Source organism: Pygocentrus nattereri, chromosome 16 (genome assembly GCF_015220715.1).
Source record: "Pygocentrus nattereri isolate fPygNat1 chromosome 16, fPygNat1.pri, whole genome shotgun sequence".
Classification (NCBI taxonomy): domain Eukaryota; kingdom Metazoa; phylum Chordata; class Actinopteri; order Characiformes; family Serrasalmidae; genus Pygocentrus; species Pygocentrus nattereri.
This window is the reverse complement of record NC_051226.1, coordinates 36,548,021-36,561,998: the sequence shown is the minus strand read 5'-3', so window position 1 is coordinate 36,561,998 and position 13,978 is coordinate 36,548,021. Positions and strand designations below refer to the sequence as shown.

The following is a 13,978-nucleotide window of genomic DNA, read 5'->3' as shown; positions in this document are numbered from 1 at the left end:
CTACTGCCCAGCCCTCATCTCATGCAACTTCAGTTGCCTGAAAGCTACATGAAACTTAACTGCACTTGAATCATTTAATGTAAAGCATCCCACAACTCATTTGAAACTAAGCTGTAACAGTCTTTACTTCATGGAACGAGTTTCACAAAACAGCCAAAACCAAAACACAGATGGCACAATAAGATTTTGCCAAATGACGATGTCAAAAAACTGATTTCACCAGATCAGTGGACAAGAGAATGAAGCAGAAGTTGGTTTACTGGGTGGCTGAGAAGGAAAAGGTGATCGTAACATTTCATTTTCAGTTTCCTAAACCATGACAACAAACCCAAGTTTCTCAATGCTAATATTTCTGTAATAAGCCGCGTTAACTGCCGCCTTGTTCCACCATTTATTCTTCTTCAGCCCGCTGTTTACATGTTGCAGATGTAAAATGACAATATATAAAAAGAAAAAAAACCAAAAAACAGCCTGTGCCTTATTTTACAGTGAGAACATTATGGTGCATCAAGCTCTGCATAAATGATGTTGCAGGCAACTTGTTGCGTGAAAGCTTCACCATGTAAAGCCAGCCTAAGACACACATACCCAGTTTACAAGTGGTCACTTCAAGTCCCTTGAGGATGGGGATGAGGCCACATGAAAATGCAAGTGTAAACGCACCCAATACGCATTTTAACCACATACAAATCTGATCACTCAAACCACTTCAGGAGGTCCAAGAAACATGAGCTCCGTTATGGCAGCGTAAACAAATCTGTCTCTCCAAGACACATTCGACAACTTAAACTCTGCCCGGTACGACCGAAACCCCTCCCAATAAGACAGAATCCCCTTACATCATCAGAAGGTGGTTTCCTTAGTCTTTAAACCAGAATTTCTCCATCTAGAGTTCACTGCAGCACCACTGAACAGGTGAGTAACCACGTTCACAACAGATGTAGTGATGATTACACTTCATTTTGCCTGCAGTGCCTCTTTAAGTAATTCCAGTGTAATTATGGACACATTACCATTAATTTAATCAAATATTAATGCGGGAGGACTATTTGGCAGCACTCTCGGGATTGATCCGACAGGCTGGGCATTGCTGTATCTGAAATGGATCACTATTTGGCATTAGTCCCTCACTCTTTTGTCAGGTACACTGGACCGGCAGCACAAAGGGCGTGTTGTGTCTTTGGCCTGCTGCTCTCCAGGAACAGTCTGTCCCCATCCACCTCTAAACACAGAGCTCACTGCCTCTATCTCTGAAAATCTGTTTACAGTGTCTAGTGCAGGCCTAGTGTGGAAGTGTATACATCAGGACTGCACTGCACCTGAGCCAGCATTCAGCAGTTCAGTTTACCGCCATATTAGACACGCACAGCAATGCTACTGCGGACACTCCAATACAGACACTGCAGTCATCACACAACTTCAACTCACATAAACAACATATTAAACAATACAAGTACTGTAAAACTGGGGAGGAGCTACCCAGAAGTCTTTGCAGTAGTTCTAACTCTTTGACAAGGAGAGGTATCTCACCCTCTTCAGATAGCTGCACATGTCCTGGTGAGAGAGCCAGCAACGGCGGGTGTGTTTACATACACTCTATAATCCTATGATTAAAGGATTATATCGGATTATCTGATTATTCAAACCGTCGTGTAAACAGCAGACTCCGATTTTTCAGATTGTAGTAAGGTCCTGAAATCCGATTAAGAAATCGGATCAAGGGGCTGGATTTTAGCTCAGTGATCAGATTTCTCAGTGCTGGGAACTCTTACTCTGATTTCTTTCAGACTTCCGTGCATGTGCCAGATCAGACGGCGGCGACAGTAAGGTCGGCGTGAGACGCAGCAAAACACTGTTGAAAACAACACAAAATAAAGGATTAATATTCTGGAGCGATACGATGTTTAAAAAAAACAAAGCCAAGGCATGAAGTTTTGAGTTTTGCGTCACGTTTACGCCACAACGTCTTCTGAGAGTGTATTGGCTGGTTGTAGAGAAGAAATCTGATTACTGTCTGACTCATGTAGACCTGGAGTTTCACGTTATCTGATTACTCAAGTGCATGTAAATGCGTTGATCGGATTACTGCCAAAATCGGATTGTCTGCAGGTATCAGATTATTAAGTGCATGTAAACACACTCAGCCACAGCACAGGTTTTACTGCTGATCTCTGTCATCTATATATAACGTTTATTTCCGCAATAAAAGGACAACACAGGCATTTGGATTATAGAAAAATGCAAAGCAAACAGAAACCAGTTTCACCCTGCGATGCATGCATCACATCTGGTGTGAAATAACATGCGTCACAGAGCGGTTCCAGATTACCACACAGTCCACATCTGGTGTGAAATGGGCTTAAAAAGTAAGACTACAGCCCTAAATTGTGGTCATCCGAAGTCAACAACATTTTTGGGTTATTTTTCCCATTTCAGCAGCCAAATGATTATGCATATTAGCTCTTTTACAAATCCAAATATCAAAATTTGTACATCCTCAGTAATTATCAGCACATTTTCAGTCATAAGGCTGAGGTCAGTGGTCAAAGCTGATGTGACTGGATCATGTCAAAGCCTAAATTAATCCAAGCACTAACAGAAACTCTTTGGGAACTGCGTTTGGTCAGGATGCTCACAGCACACGGTGAAAGAACTGTAGGAGGCTCTCGAGTAGACGGTAGTCCAAGACCCCAATCGGCCTTGCTCTCTCTGGGTGGGTAGAATAGCCCCTCTTTGTCTTTGTTTGTGACGTAACAGATCTGGCAGTTGGCGTTTTCCTCCTCTGTCCAATGACGCTGCACTGGCGGCACCAAAAAGATGCGCTGGCGCTTCACAGGTCTCAGAGGAAGCCTGTGCTACCTTCACCCTCCTAGCACTCGCAGTATCACGTAATTGGGGGAGTCCTGACTAGTGGGTGGACTGGAGATGACTAAATTGGGGAGAAAATATAATAATGGAATAATGGAAATAATAATAATAATAATAATCATCCATCCATCCATCCATCCATCCATCCATCCATCCATCCATCCATCCATCCATTTTCTAAGCCGCTACTCCGTCAGGGTCGCTGGGGCGTGCTGGAGCCTATCCCAGCAGTCTTCGGGCGGAAGGCAGGATACACCCTGGACAGGTCGCCAGTCCATCGCAGGGCAGACAAACAGACACAGGGGCAATTTAGCATGTCCAGTTGGCCTGACTGCAGGTCTTTGGACTGTGGGAGGAAACCGGAGAACCCAGAGGAAACCCACGCAGACACGGGGAGAACATGCAAACTCCACACAGAGAGGACCCTGGCCGCCCTCCTTGCTGTGAGGCGACAGCACTACCCACCACGCCACCGTGGCGCCCCAATAATAATAATAATAATAATAATAATAATAATAATAATAATAATAATAATAATAATAATAATAATAATAATAATAAATAAATAAATAAAATTAATAATATTTTCCAACAACAGATTTGCAAATATCAATACTGGGACAATAACTGACAAACGATGTACTGTGCAGCTCTAATATACACTCAAACACACACACGCTATACTATTACATCACGACACACTGAGCGTTAAACACCTATAAGAACCAAGAATGACTAATGACTTTACCTCATCTGCCCTTTTCTACTTCCTCTTGCCTTCCTTCTCTGTGGCACACTGTCTCTCTGGTCCATCATGTGATGTAATAATGTTATAATGATCACGCTGAGCCCCGACACACACACACACACACACACACACACACACGATCCCATTGTTTACAGGAACACAGCGAAGCAAAAGTATGTGCGTGTGCATGTGATTCGATTAGCTGTCTTCTGAGAAGCGGCCCTTAAAGCCTATGAAACAGAGCCACCCTTTACATGCATGGCGACTTTTATCCAGGTTCATAGATGTTCACATGACAAATGACGTGTTTTGTTGACTTTCTAAGTGAAAGTAAAAGGACACATCCTCTGTGGAGAGCACATATCTTCTGCAAATCTTAATGCTGTTTCAAAGCATTCATTTCAAGTTGTAGGAGAGAAAGAAGATTAAAAAAAATGTGAAACATGCCCAAAATGTTGCATATAAATGCATGTCAGTAAACCATGAAATCCAAATGAAAAGTATATATATACGAAAGCATCTGGACAACATGCTTTTCTGAATACATGATGGAAATCACCAGTAGATCTAGAACAGAGAACCACAGCACTGATCATAAAACAGATTTAATTAGAGAACCTGTAAACACTTATTTTCATCTCCTGTTTCTTCTTGCGCTCATTGAGAATGATTAAATTGACCGTGTTGCCAAGGACGCGCAGTTAAAGACCAATTCCACTGATTTTTCAAAGCTTTTGCATTATGCCACTGTAAGGTGCGAGTGGGCTGATGTGAACGGTGAGAGACTCAAGCTGCTTTCGCATCGTCTCCTCTTGCGTTCTTTAAAAAAACTGCATAATTTCCAAGGCACAATTCACTAAAATATCAAACCATCTATCTAACAACTGATCAATGTTCAACAGTGCTGCTGACTAGGAGAGAGGAGCTGGTTAGCATTAGCTTAGCCAGCATGCTAACAGCTCTGCTCACCACAGGACATGTCGAAGTCTGGCTAAATAAAGCACAGACGCAGGTTTAGACGATAATGAGTGGAATCTGAGGGAGTGAAGTCGAGCAGCTGCAGCTGAAGAGACAGAAAAGTGAGATTAAACCTGTTCTGTGGTGTTTGGACCAGCTGCCTTAGCTTAGCGAGCAGCTACAGACCCAGAGCCTCACACCACAGTACAGGACTGACTGCTGCTCTGCTGACACGCGTGTAGAGGATAAAAACTCAATTCTGAGAGGAAAAAAGTGGAGTAACTGGTGTTGGAGTGACAGAAAAACAGAAATTAATCTGTCCTGCGGTGTCTGGGGCTGTAGCGTTTTGGCTAAGCTGGCGAGAGCCATGTTAGCACGTCAAATGTACCACACACTGATTCTGACTGACTGCTGCTCTGTAAACAGTAAAAATGAAAGTCTGAGGAGTAAAAGTCGAGTTAGTGGCGTTTCTGTGACAGGAAGCGGGAATAAAACCTATTCTGTGGTGTTAAAATCCGTAACTTAGCGTTAGCTTAGCAAGCAGCTACAACAGTGCCCGTGTCTACATGCAAAGAGGTTTGCCAATCTGACTGAATACAATCCGATTACAGATTCAGACTGAAGTGTTTATTCTCACTCTGTTCAACAGTTTGATGGGAAAATCACACTACAAAATGACGAGCATGCGTGGTGCAGCGCGTACACTAAACGTTACCATGACCGCGAACATCACGTGAGTCCAGTCAGAGTGAGATGAGCAGCAGTGAGCAGTGCTTGTGTTTTTAACTGCTTTAAAATGACGTCAGACTCAGGAAAACGTCCTTCACACGTCCTTATTAAAGAAGGCCGAGAGGAAGACGTCGTGCTCTGAGACACACAAGCTGGACGTCCGTCCCACCGCCGTCTTTTAAAGATCAGAGCATGAACTTCGTCTCCTCTGCAGACCCGTTTCCGCCATGGTGAACATTATAAACTCTCACTTTGACGCGACGCACATGCAGAACGCACTTAAACTTTCTGATAGGGAATGTAATCAGATACTGGCGTTTACACGGATATTATTCTTCTATTTATTGGATGATTTACAGGATTACCCACCTCGTTCAACTGGTTAGAAACTATATTCCAAATGGCCTCAATCGGACTAGACTATTCCGAAACCTGCTCTGTGGTATGTGGGAAGCTAACGATGTGCCACACACCATAGCAGGCTTGGTTCCAGCTAACTGAACCTAAATTGTAATAAATAAATGTGATTCATTATCATCGTCATAATTTATGAAGATCACGGTATACCTTATGCTTGCTATCTGGTACTGATAATATATTAATTATTTAATTATAGTAATATCAGTCTGCTGACTTGATAAGGTTGGCACCCCACTGACTGTACGCCACTGCTGGTCCACCCATGGACCACCCAGACTGTGGTCCTGCTAGCTAGCTGCTAACTAGTTTTAATCTCCTCAAACAAATTTTAAATTCACAGAGACTTTCTTTGTAGAAAATAAGACAAATATTACAAACAACTGGGGAAAAAATAATGACTAGGCGTGATATAAAATGATTTTGCTAAATTAAAAAGATTTACTAAACTAAGTATAACAAAGTAATTTGGACTGTGATTGGAATATTGGAAAACAAGCTATGATGATGATGATGATGATGATGATGGGTGGGCCACCCAGCAAACACAGAGCAAAACAGCAGTGGACCACCAGCTGGTCTACTATCCTCTTGCTATCTGGGAGTATACTGCCCGACTCTACTACGGGCCCTTTAATATCTAGAAAAAGACAGTCTTTATCAGATAAGCGACTATTTGCTCATTAACTCTTCACATATTAGTCAGAATGCACTTTCCTAATTTGGACTGCCGTAACTGCCACTTCAGCTTCATAACGTCCACAGACAGGGTCATATGAAAGCAGCGAGACACGCAGCGAAGACTTTGCATTGTACCAAATGACAAGAACACCTGAATCAGCACGTTTAAGTTTCACATCCCTGCAGGGATCTGCAGCTGCACGTATTCTAGTATGAAAGCATGTTACACAACAGCAGCATCGCAATCAAGACACATTCCGGGTAAAACAATGCTTCACACATTCCCTGGATTTCCTGCATAGCGTTATCCACGTGGGTGATGGTCAAAGTGTGCATATTTATGGAATGGCTTGGCAGGGCAGGGCCAGTACCTCACACCGAGGACAGACGACATGCAGTCAGGTCAAAGACCTACTGGCATCACCCGCTGTGATGTCATTCTAATTAGTGGGGAACCCTCAGGGCCATATAGGACCTTCAGGGCTGGGACCTTCACCAGCCACTGTAAGCACAAACTGTGCTCAGCAGCCCAACTCTGGATTTTCTTCATGATCAGCAACACAAAGATTTTCTGTTCGACCTTAAACAGTACTGCAGTTACATTCTGTCACAGGCACAACAGCAAGGTAACTACTGCATCATTTTAGGTGGAACAGAAATAATATGCAATAAGAAAGTGTCAAATACAAAGCCAACTTCATCCTCGTGAAAAGAGGAACAGGATACAGAATTTTTAAAAATGGTTCCTTTTCAAAGAATTATGATTCTCAGTACATCTCTCCAAGTTTCCCCTCGCCCTTCAACAAATTAAAAACACTAAGCGTAAGAAATGTTGAAACTAGTCAGCTGTCATCATTTGTCAACCAGTCAGAGTCATCTACCAGGGTAAAGGTTGCATGCAATTACATATTTCCACCAGAGAGGTCTCCAAATCCCCAAAACTTACAAAGTGCAGCTTTAAGCTCTGCACATATTGCAGTAATACTCCTTTTTTCACTTTTCACCAATTTTCAGTGAAAACAAGAGAATTAAAATCTAGGTAGATACAGCCAAGCGAGCTCTCCTATTGGTTAGGACTTTAGAAGCTGGACTGACATATTACAAACTGACAGAAAAGAATGTTTTAATTTATAATGAGAGCAGGTCAACAGTAGCGGCAGCTCTAGGCCAATTTACTTTTCTTTACTGAAATTGATACATACAAACTCAGTTATAGGTTGATGTCTGTTACAAGCTTCAAATAAATAAACATACAGAAATAATAAAATAAATAAAACACAGAACATATTTACAAGTCTCACACAACCAGACGAGTTCAGGTGCAAGAGCTTTAGCTTAGTGCTAACATACTACTAGAAATCTCCTAGGGTGCAAGTGTTTTGACCAATTTTCAAGGCTGAAGGCCTCGTTCTGATAGTCACGGTTCACCAACGCTGAAAGTAACGGTCAAAGAAAGAAGAACAGAACGTAACTGAAACGCCCATCAGTGAAGCAGACTTCTATAAACGTTTGAGATTTGATTAGGTTCATTTCCCTGGGCGAACTATTTAAATAGATAAGTGAGGCCATTTGTTTGTCTTGTGTTTGTGAGCTCCTCTGTAAAACCCTGCCAGTTGCCTAGGTAACTAGTTCCCCGTTCCTCTGAGTGGGCTGAGTACGGATTGTGTACCCCGAGGTTATGGATGCCGCTCAGTGCAGCAGGAGTGACACTGCTCTGCTTGTGTCGACATGCCAAAACAATCTTAAATGCTGCAACGCATTAAATCACATAGTAATGAGGCCTTCACTTCCACAGTCTGCATTGCTGTTATGCTACTTGCATAAATGTTTGATTCCGCTTGGTCAGGCTTTCCTGTTTGGTCTGAAACAAAAACACGTTTTGAGGGCGAAGCCTGGCTTGAGCTTTCGAAAAAACAAACAGAAGAGCTACAACGACGTACGGATAAAGGAATGATTTTGTGAAAAAACTAATATGCAGTTTTCCCTCTTACTCCAGATTGTAGTTGATCAGCTAAGAAATGTTTGGTATTTGGTGTCTTGCACTGGAGTAATGAGGCTAATGTGGCTAACAATAAACAATAGAAGTCTATAGTCACCCAAAATATTTCCGTAAAAACGTTGCTGCTGGGGTAAAAGCTTGTATCTCTAAATTAGTAACTTCATAGATGGAAAAAAAATACTATAAATAGTAGCTAGCAATTTTAAATTACATATTATTTTAATTATTAATATTATTATTATTATTTGTGTCCACTTTCTTATACGTTAATAAGTAACACACAAACTTTATAAAATGCTTTGTTGTTTCATGTTCCTGCTCATATGATATGATGAATTACACAACATAACATCCCAGTTTTCCTGGAATCTTCCATCAAAATGACTTTTGTTGCCTCTAAAACTTCGTCTGAATTTTGATGACATCGTCATGCACTAGTGGACGGGAAAAATGACCAATAATGTTTCACTTCCACTCCACCCATTCTAGAAAAAAAACCCTATGGAAGAAGATCTTGGAGCCATTTCTAAAGTAGCTCCTTAACAATAAGCAGTAATAAGCACAACCTTTCATTTAAGCTCTACCAGCAACGGATAATGAGTCTTAAACCTTCTGTGGGGAAAGAAAGCGCAGTTTAGCAGAAGACCACGAGCTGGAAAGACTCTTTTAACTGCAGTTTGTGGAGAAAATTCATTGGAATCCACCAATAATTATAGTTTCTATGGACAATGCACGATGCTCCCTCTTCCGACATGCTGACAGACCCATGTGAGCAGGACTAGACCGGTAACGTCTAAATGACCAAAATGGAAACTGCTCACCAGTGACGCTATAAACAAACCCACACTGAACCCTTTTCCTGTCTAAACCACAAACCTGCACCGCCCCGGCCCCACGCTAATGCTAAATGAATAAAAGGACGCCACTAATTGCAACATGTGGTACAGTCGCACACTGGGAGACCTAAATAAAAACCTCAAACAGAGACTGCTCAGGCCAGACACCAGCATTTACTACACCTCAACCTCAACATTCAGCACTGACTACACATACAAAGCAGGATTTCTCCATCAGGTAAATTAAGGTAAAAATGAGGACTGTCTAATAGAAAAGTCCCGAACTCCTCTCCTTCTGAACAGGCCTGACTTTTAGCTTAATTTATCTGGATAAGAGAGAAATCCTGTGTCTCCTACACAGGATTCCTACAGGACTACAAGTAGCTCTACACAACATCTAGCATCTCCAGCAGGACTCCAAGCTGCTCTAGACAAATTCTGGCATCTCCTACAGAACACCTGGCATCTCCTACAGGACTGCAAACAGCTCTACACAACATCTAGCATCTCCAGCAGGACTCCAAGCTGCTCTAGACAAATTCTGGCATCTCCTACAGAACACCTGGAATCTCCAACAGGACTCCAAGCTGCTCTAGACAAATTCTGGCATCTACAGGACTGCAAACAGCTCTAAACAACTTCTAGAATCTCCTACAGGACTGCAAACAGCTCTAGGCAACTCCTAGAAGCTCGGATAGGTTGACTAAAATTTCCTACAGCAATAGGTCTCAAATGAGTTCTCACGACTCCTAGAAACTCCTATGCAAATTTTAGCCTCTCTAGAAGACTCCTAGCAGCTCCAGATATCTCCTTTGGGACTCCTAGTGACTCCTATCAGCTACAGCAGCTCCTAGATGACCGTTAGCAGCTCAGCAGTATAATCCGTACTTGTGAGAAACTGTATTGTTGTATCAGATAGCGTCATATTTCCTATTCCAGTAGTTCCCATGATCCAAAGTGCTATTATAACTCATTGTTTCCCATAACCATCCCATCATGGCATGAATATGGTCTCAGCCATGTACAGAGCACAGGATGATCTTACCTCATCTTACTGAGGTCCTTCATCTTATCATGATAGCTTGATTCTTCCAGAAAGCTCAAAGCCCGTCATGCAGACCACCGACCCGTGGGTAAATGCTCTACACTGCTGCGCAGCTGCAGGACGTCTGTAATCTGACTCCTTCCCAGCCCCCCAAGCGCACTTTCTCATGATAACGCAAAACGCTTTTTCTGCAGATTGTACAGTCTCACAGCACTGACGACAACACCCACGCCAACCATTAAAACACAGCAGGTTCAGCCAATGTTACCTACAGAAATATTAAACAGGAGGAAAAAAAGATCCAGTAATTATTCTGAGGCATTCAGTGCAGGGCTCAGCGAAGATTTCTGCAATAGAGACAGACAGACAGACAGACAGACAGACAGACAGACACATTCACTTGAAAGAGGCCCGAATATTCTGTAACAACTCTCTCTAGGATGATTCAATCTGAACGAAACAACAGACAGCAGACCCCCGTACCCCTTCGCTTCCAGCATCGCATGTAATGCAGTCGATTACACACACGTCAAGGTGGGTATCGTATTTTTTGGTTCAGATTGCTTCATCCTAACAGGAGTTACAGCAGAATATCCGGGGCCTCTTTTGAGTGAATCGCGCTGTGTGTATATATTTATATATACAGGTTGAGCCAAAAGTCACAGGAGACCGTTTTATTTTATTTTATTATCGACTTTTATCTCTGGGGTCATCTCAAACAAATTGTGTATGCTGAGAAAATCCACAACAAACACCACCTTCAGCACCGCATCGTGGAGGCTTGTTACAGCATAAAACATAAAATAAAACAAAAAAAGTGTCCAGTGACTTTTGACTCACCCTGTATACACACACACACACACACACACACACACACACAAAATATGGCCAAAAGTGTGTGGACACGATACTGAACATTCACACCTCTATGAGCTGGTCAGACACTCCACTGCTAAAACATGGACATAAATATGAAATTGCCACCCCCACTTATGCTGTTATAACAGACCCACTCTTCTGGGAGGCTTTCCACAAGTTAGTGGAGAGTGTCCGTGGGAATTTGTGTCCATTCAGTCAAAATAGCATCTGTGGGGTCAGACTCGTAATTGACATTCAAATTGATCACAAAGGGTTTGAGGTCAGGGCTCTGTGCAGACCACCGGAGAGCCCATTATGCTTCCTCCACCAAACTGTACTGTTGGCACTGCGCATGTAGCATCCACCAAACCCGCAGTGGTCCATCAGATCGCCAGACAGTATATTTCACAATAATAGCACTTACAGTTGACTGGGACAGATCTAGCAGGACAGAAATTGCACAGAACTCATACTAATGCCATTGTTTGTCTATGGAGACTGCATTGCTATTTGCTTGGTTTTATACACCTGTCAGCAACAGGTGCGGCTGAAACACCTAGACTCAATGCTTTGCACATTTTGCAAACCACATAAAGCAATGTACTCTGGGTAAACTGATAGACCTCTTGGTTGAGGCCTGGCTGTAGCTTATGAAAATTCAAACCACCAGTAGCGCCGCCTGTTTAGAAACCCAATGAATCAGGATTGAGTCGAGTCACCTCATTCGGCACCTATTGGCTAAGGGAGGATGACATAGTTTTCCCATATATTGCCTTTCCTGACATGATGTCACTACACGCAGGCAAAGGGGGAGTCAAGAGTAAAGCAAGAGGAAACCTCTCACTTCGCTTTTTCCACAACGTGGGACAGCCCTGCGGTTATGGGAAATCCATTAGTGGTACTGGCTTAGTCAAACTGGGGCGAGTCCACATTGGGAGAAGCTGGAATCTCCACTGTTGATTCATTTCAAATGTGCACTTTCACAGCACAGTCTAAACACTGTGAGCCCAACAAGCTAGCAGAGGCCCATTGGGCAGCGTAAACAAGCCAAGACAGCGTAAACACGACCCACTCTGAATCAGAAGCAGCAGGACTTCAGATAAAAACACCACAAGCAGTCCAGACAGTCCGGGTTGAACGACCCGATCTGGGAAAACAACCCACTAATATTGCGACTGCAGTTTAAATTGTGAGGAGTTTCTAGGAGCTACGACTCAGGCCTTTTTTGGCCAAGAAGACCAGAATGTCCAGCTTTTCCATCTTGAGGCTTGACCCCTGAATGTAGTGGGTCAGTCTGCCAGTAAGCTATGGCTGTGACGTCAGAACACATGTGGCTTTGGTGGCCTCTGATTGGTCCAACCCCTCTAAAGGCAGTTCACAGGAGTTATCAGACAAAGTTTTTATCATGTTAGCTATATTTGTCAAAAAGTGCAGCAATTTGAAAATTACAACTTCCATAGAAAAAGGAGCTCTAGCCACAAAACAATCCAACAGCAACATAAAGAAAACAAGACACTCCAACCAAAGCCAAGCCAAGCAACGCTGAACAAGCAGGAAAACTACAAAGTGAACAAACCACAGTGTAAACAACACAGGACAGCATGAACAACATGAGACCAACTACACAGAACAATCTAAACAACACAACAGCCCAGTCTGACCACTGCTGTGGTCCTGACTGAGGCTCCTCACACTGGGGCTCCAGCAGCAGCAGCTCTGTGTTGAGTTGAGGGCCTTCTCACGCTCCACGGCTGCCAGGCTGAGCTGGGCACAGCACAGGAGGCTTCAGCGGGCACGAACCCAGCAACACGACCGAGCTACACCGTCTAAGACCCGGGACGACAAAGAAAACTCGCGACCCCCACTTACCGGCTGTGTTACAGCGACCGTTTTCTTCCTCCCTCCGGCCGCACATGAGCGCCACATTTCCCGGAGAGCCGAGCAGCGCCTGAGACAGACACTGGGGGAAAAGTGCTCAGGAACGCGGATTAGGCCACACCCAGGGAGCGCGTCACGGTGACGCTGCAAGACGCAGGGCCAATCAGAGCCGCCCTGCGGCGCTGCGGGAGCGCGGACTCGAAGGGGCGCGTTCCAATTGGCGCACTCGAGCACTGCGTGCTAGTAGACTACGTAGTACAGTGGCTAACAGCGTTAGCGCCTCGGCCACTTTTTCCGGCTGGAGTACGAGCAGTGAGAGATTTAGCAGCCGTTAATCTGTGTGTCGATGCCACCGCTGACAGAAGTACTACTAATGAGCGAAGAAAGCAAACACAGACCACGAATTCCGTGCTGGTCTAGTGCTGGTTTAGCTGGTCACCCAACTCGGTCATGATGGTTGACCAGAATACCAGCATCAGAGGGAACGTTCATTACTGTTTTCCTGTCTCAAAACCACACCCAACATGCTAGCAAGCCCAGGCTGAAATCTGATACACAGCCATAGAATCACACATAGTACAAAGGGTCATGTGGATATTTCAAAACACAGGAACATACACTCACTGGCCACTTTATTAGGTACACTAGTAAAAGGTTGGACCCCCTTTTGCCTTCAGAACTGTCTTAATTCTTCATGTCAGACATTCAACAAGGTGTTGGAAACGTTCCTCAGAGATTTTGGTTGGTTATTTGAGTTCCTGCTGCCTTTCTATCATCTGGAACCAGTCTGCCCATTCTCCTCTGACCTCTCACATCAACAAGGCCTTTTCGTCCACACAATTGACCGCTCACTGGATGTTTCCTCTTTTTCGGACCGTTCTCTGTAAACCCTAGAGATGGTTGTGCGTGAAAATCTTAGTAGATCAGCAGTTTCTGAAATACTCAGACCAGCCCGTCTGGCA

General features: G+C 43.7%; 1 protein-coding gene across 2 annotated transcripts in view; it reads right to left on the bottom strand.

The window, feature by feature from the left end:
* The window catches only part of lrrc8aa (leucine rich repeat containing 8 VRAC subunit Aa), a 40,894-nt gene extending 27,761 nt beyond the window's left edge, over positions 1-13,133 (bottom strand). Inside the window, exon 1 of one of the 2 annotated variants that reach the window (XM_017683958.2) lies at positions 13,008-13,133. The gene's annotated coding sequence lies outside the window, so the exon portion shown is untranslated. Of the gene's footprint in view, positions 1-10,280; positions 10,410-13,007 lie in introns of those variants that run through there. The other variant, XM_017683959.2, reaches the window with a different exon arrangement.
* Positions 13,134-13,978: the final 845 nt, after the last annotated feature.